We start from the raw sequence: 19,423 nt of genomic DNA on the forward strand, positions 1-19,423 counted from the left end.
CTTTGAGCTTTAGATGGTATATGAGCATTCAAAGTCAATATTTGTAACACTCAATAAGGTAATTGCGCATTTTTTCCTTAGCCCAATCTGATTTGGTTGCAATGTTTCCATTTTGTATTATTAGTCGTAAGCTTGCACTGTGACAGCTTGAAGTGAAATGTAATGGCGGATAAATAAAAGCAAATAACTATTTTAGTTCACTGATGCCGGCGTTATCTGCGCATTTATGATGGCGTAATTAATTATACTGTCAATAACTATATGTATTACTAACAAAATTTTAAAGGGCCTCTGATCCTTTGCATATTTATCTGAATAATATATAATATTTTATTATTTGTGGTCCACCGTATTTAATTTCCAAAAAATTACACAATATACGTGAAATCCGGTTTTAAATATAACAATACTAACATTAGGCCAATATTGAGTAAAGGTATCGATTTTTATTAAGTATTTACGTTCTAATGAATAGTTTTTGTTTTGCTTATTGATTCATCGGTCATTTCAACATGGCGCTATAGGCTTAGGTTGCAAGGAAGACTCTATTAACAGTATAAGATGTACAAATGTATTGAATAACGCTCGTCTGCGACTACATAATCTATAATAGTGACTCGTAACTTCTCTTCTCGACTGTAAGTGATACAAGAGAGTTAAGTAGCCATTGTGATACACGGAGCTATAAAAGACTTTTTATCGCCTGTTTAGAACCTTAAGTGAAAATTGCAGCTGCTTATTACTCATATAGATGTTAAGGTGGTAGAATTCACTTTGAGCTATAATACTAGCTGCTTAAGATGCATTATAGCGGCCAAAACGGCTACTGTGGATCTTAAAGCTATACATGGACCTCTTAAAGACCTTGATGTCACCAGAGCCTGTAAGCTTAGAATATGTAGCTATTCTACAGCCATTCTATGTCTTTAGGTGATAAAATAAGTGCTAAGTGTCGCCTAATTGTTTGTTGGGCAATCGCTCACGCTCCGTAGCGATCGAAACGCAACTGTCACTGTCGCACTAATATGGAAGAGTGATAGAGAGACATAAAGCTTTTCGTTGTCGAAGCGATAGCGATTGTAACCTTGGCTAGGCCGGCAGTACCACTTACAGGGCTAGCGTGTCTTATTCTAAGTCAAGTGTAAATCTTGGGCATTGTGTAAAAGTCTGTGACAACCCCCTACTCTGTTCTTGTGAGGTGTCGACATTTACGCAAATATCGTAGGCGTCGGTCCACTGTTACTTTTTACACTGTGACTTCGTTAATGTTTGTGCAATGAAACCAGATATTTTAGTGAACATCAACCCGTAGGTTCTCAATTTTATTTTAATGGATGGTGCTTATTACTTTTGAGATCTAGAGAATTTAATGACATCTTATAATCTATTCTAAGTATTCTTATCTATTGTGCTTTAAGTAATCTCTAAGGCCTCTAGTCATAACTAGAGATTGGATTTTAGGGGGCAAAATTTTATGATAGAATCTGTGCGGAAAGAGAAGAGTTGTGGAATGAATAGGGACCCATACATTCCACGACTCTTCTCTTTCCGCACAGAATAGAAGGGAGTTATACAGGATGTTTGGTACATCGTTTGCCAAATTAAAACGGCAGATAGGTTGAGTCATTTGCTATCTACTCATGCCTAGAAAAAAAAATTGGCCATGGTTTTTTTTTCTACTGCGCAAGTAAAAATTTGAAATTTACGAAAAACTGGCATAGAGCTGAAAAAAAAGTGCGCAAAATTAAAAATTTCTAGGCCTGGGAAGATAGCAAATGACTCAACCTATCTGCCGTTTTAATTTGGCAAACGATGTACCAAACACCCTGTATATCCCACAGACCCCTACATTAAGAGAAAACCGTATTTATTTGTGGCCCTCATAAAAAAAGTCCAGTGTGGCTGCTATTATATATAATATTATATTTTCCAAAAACGGTAAGTAATACTAGAAAACAGGGAAACAGTAAAACTACAATGTGCTCGCTTTTATAGCCAATGCGTTAGGACACTTGTTCGCTCTGCTCAACTCTGCTTTACGACTCTATTACTGCTGCTATCGTTTCTTAACGGACACTAAAATGCTATTCTGTACTGTACAATGTTTGTGAAGATTAAGAGAACAGATAGGCTACGATCGTTTTCGATCGAAAACAAGTAACCATCAAAATTTTTTTTTGATACACGCTTTTATTAATGACTGTACTTTGCATGTATTATTCTAGCCTAAAATCAATGTGTTTATGTCTTCCCATCGAAGAGTTCCTTTGGCTACCTTCCGACTGCATCATCAGATCAGCTCCATGTTAGAATATTGTTGCATTGTCATCGGAAATACGGAAGTATGCGAAATTTCAGCTCAACAAGAATTCGATATTAAACTTTCGTGAGACTTACTGCCGTATTCGAACTTCAAGACATTCACAAGAGACGACAAGTACTAGATCCATTCTAGATACGTTATAGTTTAGATATCAACTAGTTCTCTTTTGCAGCGCAATTCGGGCAACCAATATCACTTTTACGTTAGATAGAGTAAGATATCTATTAGATGTGAATTGGATCTCTAAGTCATATCCTGTGGAAATCGTTCAACAGTATCTCCAGAATCGCGCAAATGTCAAATTTGACAGGTTAATAGATCTTAAACATATCGTTATCGTATCTTGGTGATGTCTAAAAGATGTCTAATAGATGTCTATTTCAAAATCCGCATCGGGCCCATATTTTAAATTGTTTATACGGTTTCACTCACTTGACTAAAAATTCAAGTGAGTGAAATCGTTGTCGTATAAACATTTCAACAAGAAGTGGTTCTTTAAGTTACAAGATTTAAACCACCATATCCAGGGACAAAGGGCATACGCAGTGAAGATAAATAAAAGTGTGTAAAAAACCGGGCAAGTGCGAGTCGGACTCGCGCACGAAGGGTTCCGTACCATAATGCAAAAAAAAAAAACAAAAAAAAAAGCAAAAAAAAAACGGTCACCCATCCAAGTACTGACCACTCCCGACGTTGCTTAACTTTGGTCAAAAATCACGTTTGTTGTATGGGAGCCCCATTTAAATCTTTATTTTATTCTGTTTTTAGTATTTGTTGTTATAGCGGCAACAGAAATACATCATCTGTGAAAATTTCAACTGTCTAGCTATCACGGTTCGTGAGATACAGCCTGGTGACAGACGGACGGACGGACGGACGGACGGACGGACGGACAGCGAAGTCTTAGTAATAGGGTCCCGTTTTACCCTTTGGGTACGGAACCCTAAAAAAGGATCAGACGAATTGAGCACGTCCTCCTTTTTTGAAGTCGGTTAAAATAGGTCGAAGTTTGAAAGTGGAAGTCATTACCGATACTACAGTTTTTAGGGTTCCGTGCCTCAAAAGGAAAACCGGAACCCTTATGGCTTATAGGATCACTCGTGCGTCTGTCTGTCCGACCATTTATCTTTATCTCCCCCCCCTCCTTTATCTCCGAAACTACTGGGTCTAAAATTTTGAAAAAATACACAAAATTGTTCTTTACCTATAGATGACAGAAAAACCTATTACAAATGTGCAGTCAAGCGTGAGTCGGACTTAATTACTTAGTTTTTGATATGGGTTTTTTTTAAAGACATTTTCATTCACGTTCCACATAAAAAAATAAGTAAATTGTTAAAAATTGGGTAAAGTACGGAACCCTTGGAACGCGAGTCCGACTCGCACTTGACCGGTTTTTTCCAGCTGTTTGGAGTAGGAACCTACCCACTTCTTCGTTACTTACTTACTACTGTAAACAACTGTGAAAAATAGTAATCCATGTGAATACCAAAAACATTGGTATTCGTTTTACCGCTACACAAGTTTTAAAACCCATTTTCGAAGCCTGATTTAAGTTAAGTTATATTCTTGCGTTGGAGGCCACTTTGCCACCGGTACCAATTTTTCGACTATATGCCATTTTAGCTTACTTTAGATGGCATATAGTCGAGTCAGTCTTATGGCTCCTCTTCACGTTGGGCCAACGCCAACGCCAACGAGGGACGCATTTATGCGTTAGAGGGAGCAAGTGATATTACTATCTCATTCTACCGCATGGCTGCGTCCCTCGCTGGCGTTGGCGTTGGCCCAACGTGAAGAGGAGCCATTACCTTCCCAAGTAACACACAAGCAGGATAATAGAGTAAAATTATCATCTTATTCAAATTATGATTGCATAAATTTTGTGTATAAGCGGTGGAAATTACTAAATTCGGAATAAAGAAATATGTGGGCCTAGTGGGGCCTATATACCAATTAATGCTGAATAAATTTTGCATAGTATCGGTTTTGCATATTAAAACTGAATATTACTTATTTCTTACACAGTTAGTCGGACATTATTCAGCTTAAAGCATTTGTGGTTACTAAAAGCTGCATAATAGCGGCATTGTATATATTCTGTGTTGTGAGATATTAAGCAGACAATATTAAGAAAAATGTGATAGTGGCTACTAAATGCTGAAAAGAAGCGTCGGTGGAGACTTTCAACTGTATAAAAGCGGTTGCAATTTCTGTTTTAATGCTAGTGTTTGAATAAAGGTGGACGCTATTACTGGAAGCTGTAATGAAATCCAAATCTTATTTGTTATTCAGTAGCTGCATATATGGGTTAATTATGGCTTTTATAGACATAACGTCTGAATAATAAATACTAAAACAGCACTTATACTTAAGTTATAGCGATTTTAGTACACATGTACTATCTTTTCTTGCTAAAAGCTGCAAAATGAACGCAATGACAAACGCTATTCAAACTACTGCTTAGTATCAACAAGTGCGCGGTGGAGAGGGTTCCGTAGCTTTATACACGGTCAACGGTGCTACTTGAGCCTGATTGCCTTGAGCTTGAGCTTGTTTTTATTTTATTTTGAACGCATCTTGCGTATTTATTCTTTAATCCAATCATTATTAAAAAAATCGAGGTTTAGTTTTCTTATCAATTATTTTCGATTGGTTATTTTACGTAAACAATTACTAGCTTCCATCGTAAACACTGTTAACGGACCATTTGCATACCTTACTGCAACGAGATAAGGTTTACCAATGGCCATTTAACCCTTAAATTGGCAACGTACACTACGGTGTACACTAATCTTTAAAAAAATACTGGCAACAATTAAAGACATTATTTTAATAACTTTTATCAACATGTCAAAACAAATTTTGTAATGTAGGGTAGGAAAATATATTGACACAAATAACGCGTTTGTAAGCATGTCAGTGTTAAAATGAAGTCGACTCGGAAACACTTGTCGTTACCCCGGGTAAGTTTTTAATTTTTTTTTAAAGATTTTTATACTAAGACCACGCATGTTGTTTGTGTTTATTTATCGCCAAGGCCTTAGTAATCAAATGATATATTTCAATACCGTGTAGATTTCAAAACCAAACATTTAAAGACTCATTACTTTCTATGTACACTGTGGCTACCGTTGCCAATAACACTGTAAACAACCTTAATCAGCTGACGGTAACCACAGTGTACATTGCCAAATATGTAGAAAACTTCTTTCTAAAAGTGTTGGTATCCACAGTGTACATTGCCAGCTTCATAGTATCGTTCACTTTTCTGTTTTTTTGGTAATTTTGAGGTTTCTTTTTAAAAACTGTCTATAGTTTTAACCTATTTTATTGTTTTTTTTCTGCAGAGCGTAAATCTAACGCGTTCACACAAGATTTTAGCTTTGGTACCAACAATAAATGCATGTTCAGACGATGGGTCTGCTTCCGAAGATGAACCAAATTTTTTGCAAGAGCCTGCTTTATCCGATTCCGATTTAAGTTCTGATGCACCTTCACTAGATTCATCATTTGAAAGGCTAAATTTACTAGATAGTAGTAGCAGTACTTCTAATGATTCTGACGATTCTTTTGAAACAATTACTTTGGAAAATAATACAGCCACAACTGAAAATATACCTCTTACGCCGATATTCAATGAAGTGTTTCCGTCTACTTCCAAAACCAATTACGACATTTTGCCATCTATAGATTCTGTCCAATCTATGCCGACGCCACCAGCCCCGGAGTATTCCCCGCATCCAACACCATTGCCAAGGGCAACAAATAACCGCAACAGACGCAAGAAAAGCGTACCTAAAATTACAGCAATAAATAACCGCAACAAACGCAAGAAGAGCCTACCTAAAGTTACAGCAAAAAAAGTTAAGAAAACTCGGTTGGTTCATAATTTGAAGTGGTTAAAAACTACGCTAAAAAATAGAGGTTTTATTGATGAAAATTTGTACAAAGCTCCTAATGTTCGATTAGAAACAGCTTTAAACTATTTGTATCTTTTCTTAACGCCGGACATTATAGAAGATATTGTGCATAATACCAACTTGTATTCGGTCCAGCAAACTGGCAAGTCTATACAATTTTCAAATGGCGAATTAAAAAAGTTTTTGGGCATTGAAATTTTAATGGGCATCATAAAAATGCCCGCATATACCTATTACTGGGCCAGGAAAACCCGGTATCCTCTGATAGCTGACGAAATGCCTCTTAAACGGTATCAACAAATACGACGCAATATTAATTTTGTCGATAACTCATTTCAAAATACAGACAGATATTTTAAAATAAGGCCCGTCATGGAAAAAATCCGACTAAATTTTCTGAAACTTGAAGAAGAAGGAGAGTATTCAATAGACGAAATGATGATTCCTTCATCATCATCATCATCAGGCTATAGTAGTCCACTGCTGGACATAGCCCTCCCATAAAGAGCGCCATAGATGATTCCTTATAAAGGTACAAAAGCTGGAAATAGACGGCAATACATACAAAATAAGCCTAAAAAATGGGGCTTTAAAAATTTCGTACGTGCCGGTGTTTCGGGACTGTAATGTCGGCCATTTTCCTGAAATCGGAGAAAAAACAATGCGCTGTCGGTTTTGCAAGGACGGCAGAACAACTATATACTGCATAAAATGTAATATGCCTCTTTGTATTGTGGCAGGAAAGCGTAAAAAAAGGAACTGCTTTAGACAATTTCATACAAAATAATGTCTAAATATAATTAAATGATATTTTTTTACTACTAATACATTTCTATTTTTTTGGCGACGTTAACCACAGTGTACACTTTAAAATTAGGCCGTTTCTATGCTAAATTGGCAACGTGCATTGTAGTGTACATAGCTTTTCACGAAAACGGAAAAGCCTAGATTTTTTTCATTATTTTTGTAAGGTGTTAGACATCATAATAAAGTAAATAAATCATATATATAAACGTTTTTCATTAATTTTAAATCTTGCCAATTTAAGGGTTAAGGTTGTTGCTAGTTGGCAAACAAGGTGTCAAAAGCTAGTTATTGATATTGTTGCATTAAAAACTGGGTATGTGAAAAATAAAATAATCACCCCCATTAAAATATAGCGAAATCGGTTCTCCTGTCGATTTTGAACGGACTGTTTTTAGGTTTCAAGTGGGTCTACTCACACCCATCCCACACTATACTCGTACTCATACCTAATCAATACTGCCCATACCAAACTATACTTGTACTCATACCCGTGATACCCGCTACTAATATACCCGCACCTTCGCACCTATACCATATTCATATTCATACCATACTCGTAACCATACCATACTCATACTATATACATCTTCGTACTCACGTCGTACATCTTTGCGTGTACCTTTACCTACTACATATTTGTCGGAACTGATAACGGAAAAAATAACTGTGTAATCTGCCGTGCCCCCAGATTTATCATATAACTTAAATATTATATCGCGTTTATAATATTAGTAGAAAGTAGGATTGAATATTGCCCGTGTTACATACCTATAATGTTTCTCATCAAACTAGTGAGGATCTATGTGGTTTTTACCATTTGTGTATAGAACCCTAATCGGCTTTAAGATTGAGAAAACAATTACTATTATACTGATGTTATTCAAAACTTGTTGTTCTAAAACCATTATTATCTAACATGTAGCTTAGTAACGCGAATAATGTGAATGCCTATTCAGAAATTTAGCACATAATAGCTGTGGCAGCAGCTTATATTCAGCACAGTCAGACGGCATTACGGTTGCTCATATTCTAACCTCTACAATTAAATAGGAATTTAAAATGAACTGAAAAACCCATTTATATTCATTTATAAAACTAGTTTTATCGTAGCATAACTTGTTAAAGTACATTTTCTATCACTAAAACATCTAAACACCGCAAAAAAATTACAAATTTAAAAGTGGAGTACTACATTTTCTATATTTACTTTCTAAACAGTGCATTATTTACGCGGCGCTTTAAAATTTTAAATAAAATGTATATATATATTTACAGTAAAGTCGCATGCGCAATGAAATTGATGTTATGTAAACATCAAATCAATATATGGGTAATGTCCTCCTTATTTTGTATTCACTTCAGAAACTACACTTTGACACGAGTTCACAAATTAAAATGGAAGACAAATCATACACAAATAGCTGAATATATTTTCTGTAACAATGCACTTTTGAACCAAAAGCTGCATAACGTGTGACTAACTGAGTCATTCTATACAAAGCTGGATAACTTTGGTTTAAAAGCGGTATAGAAGCTTTTGACAGCCTCTATACAAGTGTTATTCAGCGATCCAATGTGTGGGCACACACTTATATAGCTATTACATTACTGTTATTCAGTTTTAAGCGGCGTGGGCATGCCCACTTTGCGCCCAAACCTTCTGTATAACGTCTGTATTAGCGCTTATACAGAAGATATACAGCTACCTTATTCAGCATTCAGTACGGCATGCTCTATTATTCAAACAATATTCAGCTACTTTTGTGTTACTTGGGTAGGCGTCTTTACCAACTATAGTGCAGGCATATTGCATTGTTTTTATTCAAAACACCACTCTTAGGGCCAGTTGCATCAACCACATTTTAACGGACTGATTAACGTTAATCAGCAGTGTGGTATGAAACTTCCCATACAATAAAATTTAGCGAACGCTTTAACGGTGACAGAGGGTGTGATGCAACCCTTTGACGCGACGTCACAACAACTGTCACAATGACCATGTAATGTAAGTAATATGTTGCCCCACGAAATATTCAAAAATATATCTGTTAGGTACGGCCAAATAAAAAAAAAAATATAAAATCGATTCATACCACTGAAACCTACGTCTAGTTTTGATTTGCGATTGTATTAAAATAGACGCTCTATAAAGTGCACGTTCTGTTTCCTTGGTACATTTCTTAGTCTTACCATTCAGGTATTAAACCAGTATTTCCGGAATTACGTAGTTATTTCGGCCAAGTTATAGAAACTTTACTTTGTAGTATAACGTTCGCATTCTTCGGGGAACTTGCATAAATTCCTTGCAAAATTATTGTAAAGCCCGTTTGTTCCAAACTTACATTAACGTTCGTTAAAGTTATCATCGTTCAAATTTATATTTTGTCAATAAAAAGATTCTTATTCTTATTCTTATTTATAGATTTCCTCTTATTAGATTTTTTCTACTCGTTGACTACTCAACTATAATATTCATTTCGATACAGTTTAGTCAACTATAATGAAATTGACCAATCACAGCTCGCCGCGATCAAGAGGACGAAACAAAACCATAACTCAAATTAATTATTTATTTTAGGTTGTATAGTATAAACAATTGGTTCATAAGTCAGAAACGCGCATGTGACACCCTTAATATAGCAACATCCATAGACTACGAAAACCACAGTGTTGCTTGTTAGTCTCCATAGGCTACGGTGGCCAAAATCGAGAAAACTACTGTCTAAAAATTGAATTTAGCGCGGAACAAGTACCAGGGCCTCATGAGTTACGAGGAGGTCTCGTTGACCAACGCGGCGCGCGTACCAGTATGAAGGTATCGCGGCTGCTCGCATATCTTAGCTGTATACTTTTGGTTTGGTTTGTTTGTATGATTCTACTAATTTAAAGTATTATTTTTGATGACTCGTAGAAAAAGTATTGTATACAACAGTGATATAATCAAGCTTTTCAATCTCGTACCTTACTTAGGCAACTCAGCAAGCTTCGTTGCCTAAACACGGTACTCGACTGAAAAACTCTCTATTATATCACGATTGTATAAAATACTATTGTAGTATCCTTTAGTTGCCATGAAACGGCTTATAAATCGATGGTGATTCAATCGTAGATTCAATCGTAGATGCAATTGATTAGGTACAGTCGACCTTCATTCAAGCGGTGAATGATAAAATTCGGGAATCAAACATTCTGACTGATGACCCTCTGGCTCATTGGCAAATGCTCTCGGAAAACCTCGTCGATATTGCCTCTAATACAATAGGCATAAAGCGTAGCAGACGAGAGGATTGGTTCGACGACAATGACGAGGCCTTGACCGATGCAGTCAGAAACCACAGACAAATCCTGCGCCAAGGTCAAGACGCAGAAACTATTAAACGCAGTAGTGCGGAGCTGCGTAAAGTAGTTCGCGAAGTTAAAGAAAACTGGTGGAAGGACAAAGCCGCACGAATTCAATGGCTCTCGGATACTAACCAGCTGTCTGAGTTTTACGAGGAGGTGCGTAAGCTTGTTGGTTCGGTTACTCGCAGCAGTGTCCCGCTAAAAACCGAAGACGGATCGAAGTTGCTGACCAGCAAGCAAGACGTTCTGGATCGATGGGGAGAGCACTTTAAGATCCTGCTTAACGTTGATCGTGCTGCAGACATGCAGTACGTGGATTCGTTAGCGTCCCTCCCTGTCGTCTCTGCGCTTGATGAGCCATTGACTTTAAAAGAGGTTGTCACTGCTATACAACAGCAGAAAAATAAAAAGGCTGTGGGCATCGATAACTTACCTGGGGAACTGCTCAAGTATGGGGGACAAGAGTTGCATGAAACTCTCTGGAGACTATTTAAGCAGATGTGGGAGCAGGAACGAGTTCCTAGCGAATTTCAGATATCTCGCATCAGCTCTTTATACAAAAATAAAGGCGATCGATCAGACTGCAACTCTTACCGGGGCATCTCTCTCCTATCGTCTCCGGGTAAAGTCTTTGCTCGCATATTACTCAACCGCCTTTTACCTTTATCAGAAGACATACTGCCGGAGACACAATTTGGCTTCCGACCTGACCGAGGCACCTGCGAAGCTATCTTCTCTCTCCGACAACTTCAAGAGAAGAATAGAGAACAAGGTCAACAACTATTCCTTTGCTTTGTTGACCTTGAGAAAGCTTTTGATAGTGTGCCTCGAGAAGCCTTGTGGAAGGTGCTGGCGAAACAGGGATGCACAGTTAAGTTTGTCAGGCTCATTAGACTTCTGCACGACGACATGCAATGCTGTGTCAGCGTAAAGGGCGAACAATCTGAATATTTTGGTGTCACATGTGGCGTCAAACAAGGATGCGTTTTGGCACCAACTCTTTTCGCTCTTTACTTTGCTGTTGTCGTCAGAGATGCCTTGCAAACGTTAACGGATGGCATTCGTATTCGTTTTCGCACTGATGGCAGTGTGTTCAATCTAGCACGACTGAAGGCTCGCACGAAAGTATCTCAAGCTACTATTACGGAGATAATGTACGCAGATGACCTTTGCTTTGTAGCGGATTCCTCGGAAAGTCTACAAACGCTTATGACGAGTCTCAACGAGTCCTGTCAGCGCTTCGGCCTTAAAATCAGTGTCAAGAAAACCGAAGTCATGGGGTTGGAGACACTCGCGCCCGTTGACATCAGGCTCGGTGACGACTCCCTTAAGCAAGTAGACAGATTCCGGTATCTGGGGAGCACGATAACATCTAAGTGCCACCTTGACAACGAAATCAACAGCAGAATCGGAGCGGCTGCTGCTGCATTCGGTAAACTTCGCGTCAAGGTGTTCCGTTCACATGATATTAAGCTTCAGACCAAGGTCTCTGTGTATATGGCCATAGTTCTGCCCAATCTCCTGTATGCCTCTGAAACGTGGTGCCTTTACCGAAAGCATATTCGCACATTGGATAGGTTTCACCTTAAATGCCTGCGTGACATTTTGAAAATCTCATGGTCGGATCGTGTCAGGAACACAGAAGTGCTACGCCGTGCTAATGTCAGCGGCATTGAAGCCTATCTAATGCGGCGCCAGCTGCGATGGTGTGGTCATGTCTCCCGTATGTCTAATAACAGAGTTGCTAAGCGCATCTTTTACTCAGAGTTGCAGAGTGGGAAGCGGAAACAGGGCGGCCAACTTTTGCGATACAAAGATGTTCTGAAGCGCCACATGCGGAGATGTGACATTGAACCATCGCACTGGGAGACTTCGGCACAAGATCGGCCGAAGTGGAGGCATACAGTGAGCACAAAAGTGCAAGCCTTCGAAGAGCAGAGGCGAGTGGAACTCGACGCAAAGCGCGACGAGTTAAAGGCCCGACCACCTGCGGTCATCAACTACAATTTTGTCGGAGGGGTGCTGACCTGCGGTGAGTGCGGTCGTGCATTCACTGCAAAGATAGGCTACGTCAGTCACCTAAGAGCTCACGATCGTCGCTCTCAATAACTAGTACAACCCCAGTCGCCGTGGCCGAAACCGGCCAGGACAGGATGATGATGATGATGACAGTCGACGTCAAAGATATGTTTATACTTTTTTGCCTTATTACAAAGGAGTAAGGTGCAAAAGTGTAAACATATTTTTGACGTCGACTGTACCATCGCCCACACTGTTAACTATCCATCGGTGGACCTGTCCTTATGCCTTGTTAAGTTTGATATCCAAATTTCATAAAAGATGACGTTGTTACAAACGCAAACTAGGTAACGGTAGTTTATCATAGGATATACATAATATAACTGTCAAATATGAGAATAAATGAATTAGTCCTGATTGGTAACATATCAACTTCTTTAAACATGCCTTTTGTAATAATGTCCATCGATGTTTAGTCCGTTTATTCGTATCTAGCCCCGACGGCTAATCCTTTGTCTATCTATTGTCAAGTAAAACCGCACGTGCTACTTACCTGCATAAAAAGGGTCTTAATTATTCTAATTGGCACCTGAGCGCGGGATAGTCCAAAGCTCAAAAAACCAGTGTAGGTGCGCTCTCCGATAACGCGCCTTTGTTACGCATCTCGATGACACATTTTAGACTGGTTCTGTAGCGTTCGACTCGCCGGCACTCAGTAACCGTAGTAGTACTAAGTGCCGGCGAGCACAGCCTTAAAAAACAACGGGTTGCACTCCGGGAGTGCCGACAGAAGTGAAAACTCACAGACTAGTCCAAAATGTCTGCAGTACTATGTATAATTGACCTTTCTATTGAAAAACTTTAGTTCCGAAATTGCTGGTCAGTGAGCTTGTTTAAAATTCGAAATTCAAATTTGTAGCGTTAATTGTATAAAATTCGAATATAAATTGTAAAGTTACCTTGCAGACCTCGCATCTAAATATATTTGGTCATGATATTTTGAGTTTTATTCACCAGTACTAGAGTTCACTTTTATTAGCGATTTCATCAAGATGTAGCTTTATTGAATTATATTGGAGTGATATAAAGTTATGTAACTGTGAGATCCTCGTTTTTCAGCCCGTACAAGATTAGAACATTGAGCTTTATTGCTTAATATAAAAGTCCAGTTTTAAATAAGTAACCTGATTTTGATACGTTATGACTAAAGTTCTTTGGTGAATAACATTGTCCGTCACACATTACGTCAGCGCGTTACGCGTTACGCTGTCTCGAGTTTATCATTTTTTCCCCCACCTCAAAAAGTGCTCAGCGCCGCTAAAGAAGTTTTCACTTCAAATTTTTTTTTCCATTCGTTTATTTTGAATCTTATTGCAATTTCTATAGAAGTTGTAATTCAATAACTGTTTAAAGTGAACGAACGATTTTTATGCAGGTCGTTGTGGCACGTGGCACGAGCGGGTTTAACAGTAGACAAAGGATTAGCCATCTGTACGGTTACCATCAGTTTGTCACTGACATAAACGCCGTCGAGAACGTAATTTACTTTCTATACATCTCGCTCGCACTCGCATATTAGTGCAAACGGGATGTATAGAAAGTAAATTACGTTCTCGACGGCGTTTACGTCAGTGGCAAACTGATGGTAACCGTACTGATGGTAACCGTACGGGGCCTATTACAAGTCGACAGACTATACCTACAGTTAAGTTAAGAGTGTTGCTATGTGTACCTACCTACTATAGAGACAAGACAAAAGCGGCTTATGGTGTACCAAGAGATTTGGCCAATTCTTTTTCACCACACCAGCTCAAAAAGGCTGTTTTTATTATTCAAAAACTGACGATAAAGTTGCATTTTATCCACAAAAGTGGCAAAGTAATTTGATTCAAATTTTGAGTTGTTTCCTCCTGATAGGATTGACTTTTAAGAGCGCTCTTACAAGAAAAGTCGAAATAATGCAAAATTGATGATACTAGTCGACGAAATTCAGGACTTTGCGCTCATTATTAGAAACAATGAGTACTTGTTCCAGTAAAAGCGTCTTCTTATCTTTATAAATATCGTTGTAAATATTAGAAAAAGGACTTATTAAATTAGTAATGATTTTTTTTCTGATGGTCGTTTCCGAAAAACCCCGTGAAGCACTGAATGGCGAGCTCTTATTTGGAAATGTTGAGAATTTTACTCTGCTAAACCTGGCTATTTTGTGTTACTAATACCCTGTACTTTAGGCATATCAAACTATATTTTTCCTACATACCTTTGAGAAAGAGAAAATCAAAGTAAAACGAACTCGATTTTCTCTCCGAAACAAGTGTCAATTCCTACGAAAATCTACTTAATATCGAAGTCATTTTCATACTCAAGCAATCTGCAACGTTTGCTTATACTGTTGGTATACATTAGTGTTTATGAAATTCTACTATAATTTTTTGGCAATTTTTTGAAAACTACTCTATATTACCGATGACGCGCGCTGCGCCAGCTCAGTGCCGCGGCAGAGCTTGTAGAGGTAGGACGTGTGTCGGTCGGCTCCGCACATTTTCAACGGCGACGACGAGGTTTTTTATCATTGTGTGCGGCGGGCGCCGTGTAAAACGCTATACTGTGTGCGTGTAAACCGCAACGAGAGACTTTGATCCTAGCACTGTTTTTATAGTATTATAATTTATAATGGTACAGTTTAATAAACTACCGGACAGGATTAAAAATATTTGAAACGTCCTGACATTCTATATGTATTTATTTGACTCAAGATAGTACTCAGGGTCTGATGATGGAGCCGGAAGGTGGTCACCGGTACCAATCAACCATGCAACTAAACCACTTCGTGTTTAGGCTCGTTTTATTCATCTCAACAAGATCTTTGACACAAGATAGTACTCAGGGTCTGATGATGGAGCCGGAAGGTGGTCACCGGTGCCAATCAACCATGCAACTAAACCACTTCGTGTTTGGGCTCGTTTGATTCGGCTCAACAAGATCTTTGACTTAAGATAGTACTCAGGGTCTGATGATGGAGCCGGAAGGTGGTCACCAGTACCAATCAACAATGCAACTAAACCACTTCGTGTTTAGGCTCGTTTTATTCGTCTCAACAAGATCTTTGACTTAAGATAGTACTCAGGGTCTGATGATGGAGCCGGAAGGTGGTCACCGGTACCAATCAACCATGCAACTAAACCACTTCGTGTTTGGGCTCGTTTGATTCGTCTCAACAAGATCTTTGGCACAAGATAATACTCAGGGTCTGATGATGGAGCCGGAAGGTGGTCACCGGTACCAATCAACCATGCAACTAAACCACTTCGTGTTTAGGCTCGTTTGATTCGTCTCAACAAGATCTTTGACACAAGATAGTACTCAGGGTCTGATGATGGAGCCGGCAGGTGGTCACCGGTACCAATCAACCATGCCACTAAACCACTTCGTGTTTAGGCTCGTTTTATTCGTTTCTATAAGATCTTTGACACAAGATAGTACTCAGGGTCTGATGTTGGAGCCGGAAGGTGGTCACCGGTACCAATCAACCATGCAACTAAACCACTTCGTGTTTAGGCTCGTTTGATTCGTCTCAACAAGATCTTGGACACAAGATAGTACTCAGGATCTGATGATGGAGCTGGAAGGTGGCCACGGGTACCAGTCTACCATGTAACTGAACCACTTCGTGTTTGGGCTCGTTTGATTTGTCGCAACAAGATCTTTGACACAAGGTAGTACTGAGGGTCTGATGATGGATCCGGAAGGTGGTGACCGGTACCAATCAACCATGCAACTAAACCACTTCGTGTTTGGCTTCGTTCGATTCGTCGCAACAAGATCTTTGGCACAAGTTAGTACTCAGGGTCTGATGATGGAGCTGGACTGTGGCCACGGGTACCAGTCTACCATGTAACTGAACCACTTCGTGTTTGGGCTCGTTTGATTTGTCGCAACAAGATCTTTGACACAAGGTAGTACTGAGGGTATGATGATGGATCCGGAAGGTGGTCACCGGTACCAATCAATCATGCAACTACACCACTTCGTGTTTGGCTTCGTTCGATTCGTCGCAACAAGATCTTTGACACAAGTTAGTACTCAGGGTCTGATGATGGAGCTGGACTGTGGCCACGGGTACCAGTCTACCATGTAACTGAACCACTTCGTGTTTGGGCTCGTTTGATTCGTCGCAATAAGATGTTTGACACAAGATACTACTCAGGGTCTGATGTTGGAGCTGATGATGATAGACAGGTACCCGTCGCCACCTTCGCGCTCCATCATCAGACCCTGAGTACTACCTTGTGTCAAAGATCTTGTTGAGATGAATAAAACGTGCCTAAACACGAAGTGGTTTAGTTGCATGGTTGATTGGTACCGGTGACCACCTTCCGGCTCCAACATCAGACCCTGAGTACTATCTTGTGTCAAAGATCTTATAGAAACGAATAAAACGAGCCTAAACACGAAGTGGTTTAGTGGCATGGTTGATTGGTACCGGTGACCACCTGCCGGCTCCATCATCAGACCCTGAGTACTATCTTGTGTCAAAGATCTTGTTGAGACGAATCAAACGAGCCTAAACACGAAGTGGTTTAGTTGCATGGTTGATTGGTACCGGTGACCACCTTCCGGCTCCATCATCAGACCCTGAGTATTATCTTGTGCCAAAGATCTTGTTGAGACGAATCAAACGAGCCCAAACACGAAGTTGTTTAGTTACATGATAGACTGGTACCCGTGGCCACCTTCCAGCTCCATCATCAGACCCTGTGTATCTTCAGTGTCAAAGATCTTGTTGAGACGAATCAAACGAGCCTAATCATGTTACTACATGGTTGATTGGTATCCGTGACCACCTTAATCATCATCAGATCCTCAGTACCAGTTCGTTTTTAAACCCTCGTTGATACAAACTTTACAACCTATAGGTACCAAATGCAATAACGAAACATGTAAATAAGCGAGTAGGTACCTATAATTTCTTTCGAGTAATATACCTTCATAAGTACGAGTATGGGGCTATTCATAAATTACGTCGTTTCAAATGGGAGGAGTGGGGGGGGGGGGGTCTGGACATCGGATGATGGTAACATGACGTAGGAGGAAACAGATTCATCCGAAGCTTGATTTTTGGATGATTTGAGGGGTGGGGGGGGGGGTCAAAAATCGTCAAAAATAGATGACGTAATTTATGAACAGCCCCTATGTACATTTGCACTGCATTTAGTATTTTCGTACTTACCAAATAACAGTTTTATAACTTTAAAAGTTAAGTACAGTTAGTGTTGTTATGGTTGATTTCAATATGCTTCGCGAACGATCAAGAATGTTTAATCCATCATTGTAGTGCGAGTGTGGTAGAAGGGATCGGCATACTGAGCTCGCACGGCCTGCCGCAGCGCGTAAAATACCTAAACTCGCTCAACGCCGAAATGTAATAGCGCTCTTAAGTAGGTAATGATTTTCTAGATTCGTGTGGCTCTTGAGAATGGTTAGGTTTTTTAGGGTTCCGTACCCAAAGGGTAAAACGGGACCCTATTACTAAGACTTCGCTGTCCGTCCGTCCGTCCGTCCGTCCGTCCGTCTGTCACCAGGCTGTATCTCACGAACCGTGATAGCTAGACAGTTGAAATTTTCACAGATGATGTATTTCTGTTGCCGCTATAACAACAAATACTAAAAACAGAATAAAATAAAGATTTAAATGGGGCTCCCATACAACAAACGTGATTTTTGACCAAAGTTAAGCAACGTCGGGAGTGGTCAGTACTTGGATGGGTGACCGATTTTTTTTTGCTTTTTTTTTTGTTTTTTTTTATATGGTACGGAACCCTTCGTGCGCGAGTCCGACTCGCACTTGCCTGAATTTTTTAGGACTAAAGTCACTAAAGGATGACTCACGCTAGACCGGGCCGGTACCGGCGCTTCGTTTTCTATGGTGAGCACCACGTGATCACCGATCAGCCGTCATAGAAAATGACATGTCGGACGCCTCGGCCCGGGCTCGGTCTGGTCTAGCGTGAGTCATCCTTAAAACCGAACATACGCTACGCATAGCCCTAATATGACACTTAAAGGAACACTGTATATTTTTAATCTTACAAACTTACAGCTGTAAGAATGCTGATATTATTATATACTAGCTTTGGCCCGCGACTTCTGCGTCTGCGTGGAATTGGTGACAGCAGCTAAAGTAGGTATAGCGCCTGGATAATGCTAATAGGAATCATTCAATTCGCGCATTGCTTTACTTCATTTATTAGGCAATTCATGAACTTTTTCAATTCCACCCCCTTTGCACTCTCTTTAGGGATGATTTCCGACATAAAAACTATCCTATGTCCTTCCCCGGGACTCAAACTATCTCTGTACCAAATTTCAACTAAATCGGTTCAGCGGCTTAAGCGTGAAGAATTATTATAATATAGTATGGATTAAGTAGGTGTACTACGTGCCAGTTTGTGATCCAGATCCCAGATCCATATTTGTTGCACAAGGAGAAAGGAAGTAAGTATTATGTCGCATTCGCTACTATAAATCATCTCATAAAAAAAGCTAGGTATATCAAAGAAAATTCGACTTTGACGTCTTAAAAATAAGGTATATAATATCAGTGCCATCGTTAAATGTTAAGACGTTTAGCGATTGGGGGCTAAGTATTTAAAAACCTGCCAAAACTTACAACTTTCTCAAGCAACTGTAAATGAGACGAGGAGGTCACAAATGCATTTTCGACTGGATTTAACCCGTGGCTATGCTTGTAGCAATAAAAAACATTGGATAACTAGCGCACTGAGAGTTTCTTACTATTTATTACCATATCGCAGCACATCAATTCGTATTTCTTACATCTGCGCGGTTATCACCCTGATGCAGATCCGCTGCTCCGGGGTGAGACTGAGACAGCGCTATGCACGTATATATAGCGTTAGACGCTGTTGCCGATATGACTGTTGGAGCAATAGTGTTAGGATAGCGATAAGACCAATAAAGGTTCCGTCACACAGGCGCGTTTTCC

The sequence above is a fragment of the Cydia splendana genome, chromosome 4 (genome assembly GCF_910591565.1).
Source record: "Cydia splendana chromosome 4, ilCydSple1.2, whole genome shotgun sequence".
In the NCBI taxonomy this organism is placed as follows: domain Eukaryota; kingdom Metazoa; phylum Arthropoda; class Insecta; order Lepidoptera; family Tortricidae; genus Cydia; species Cydia splendana.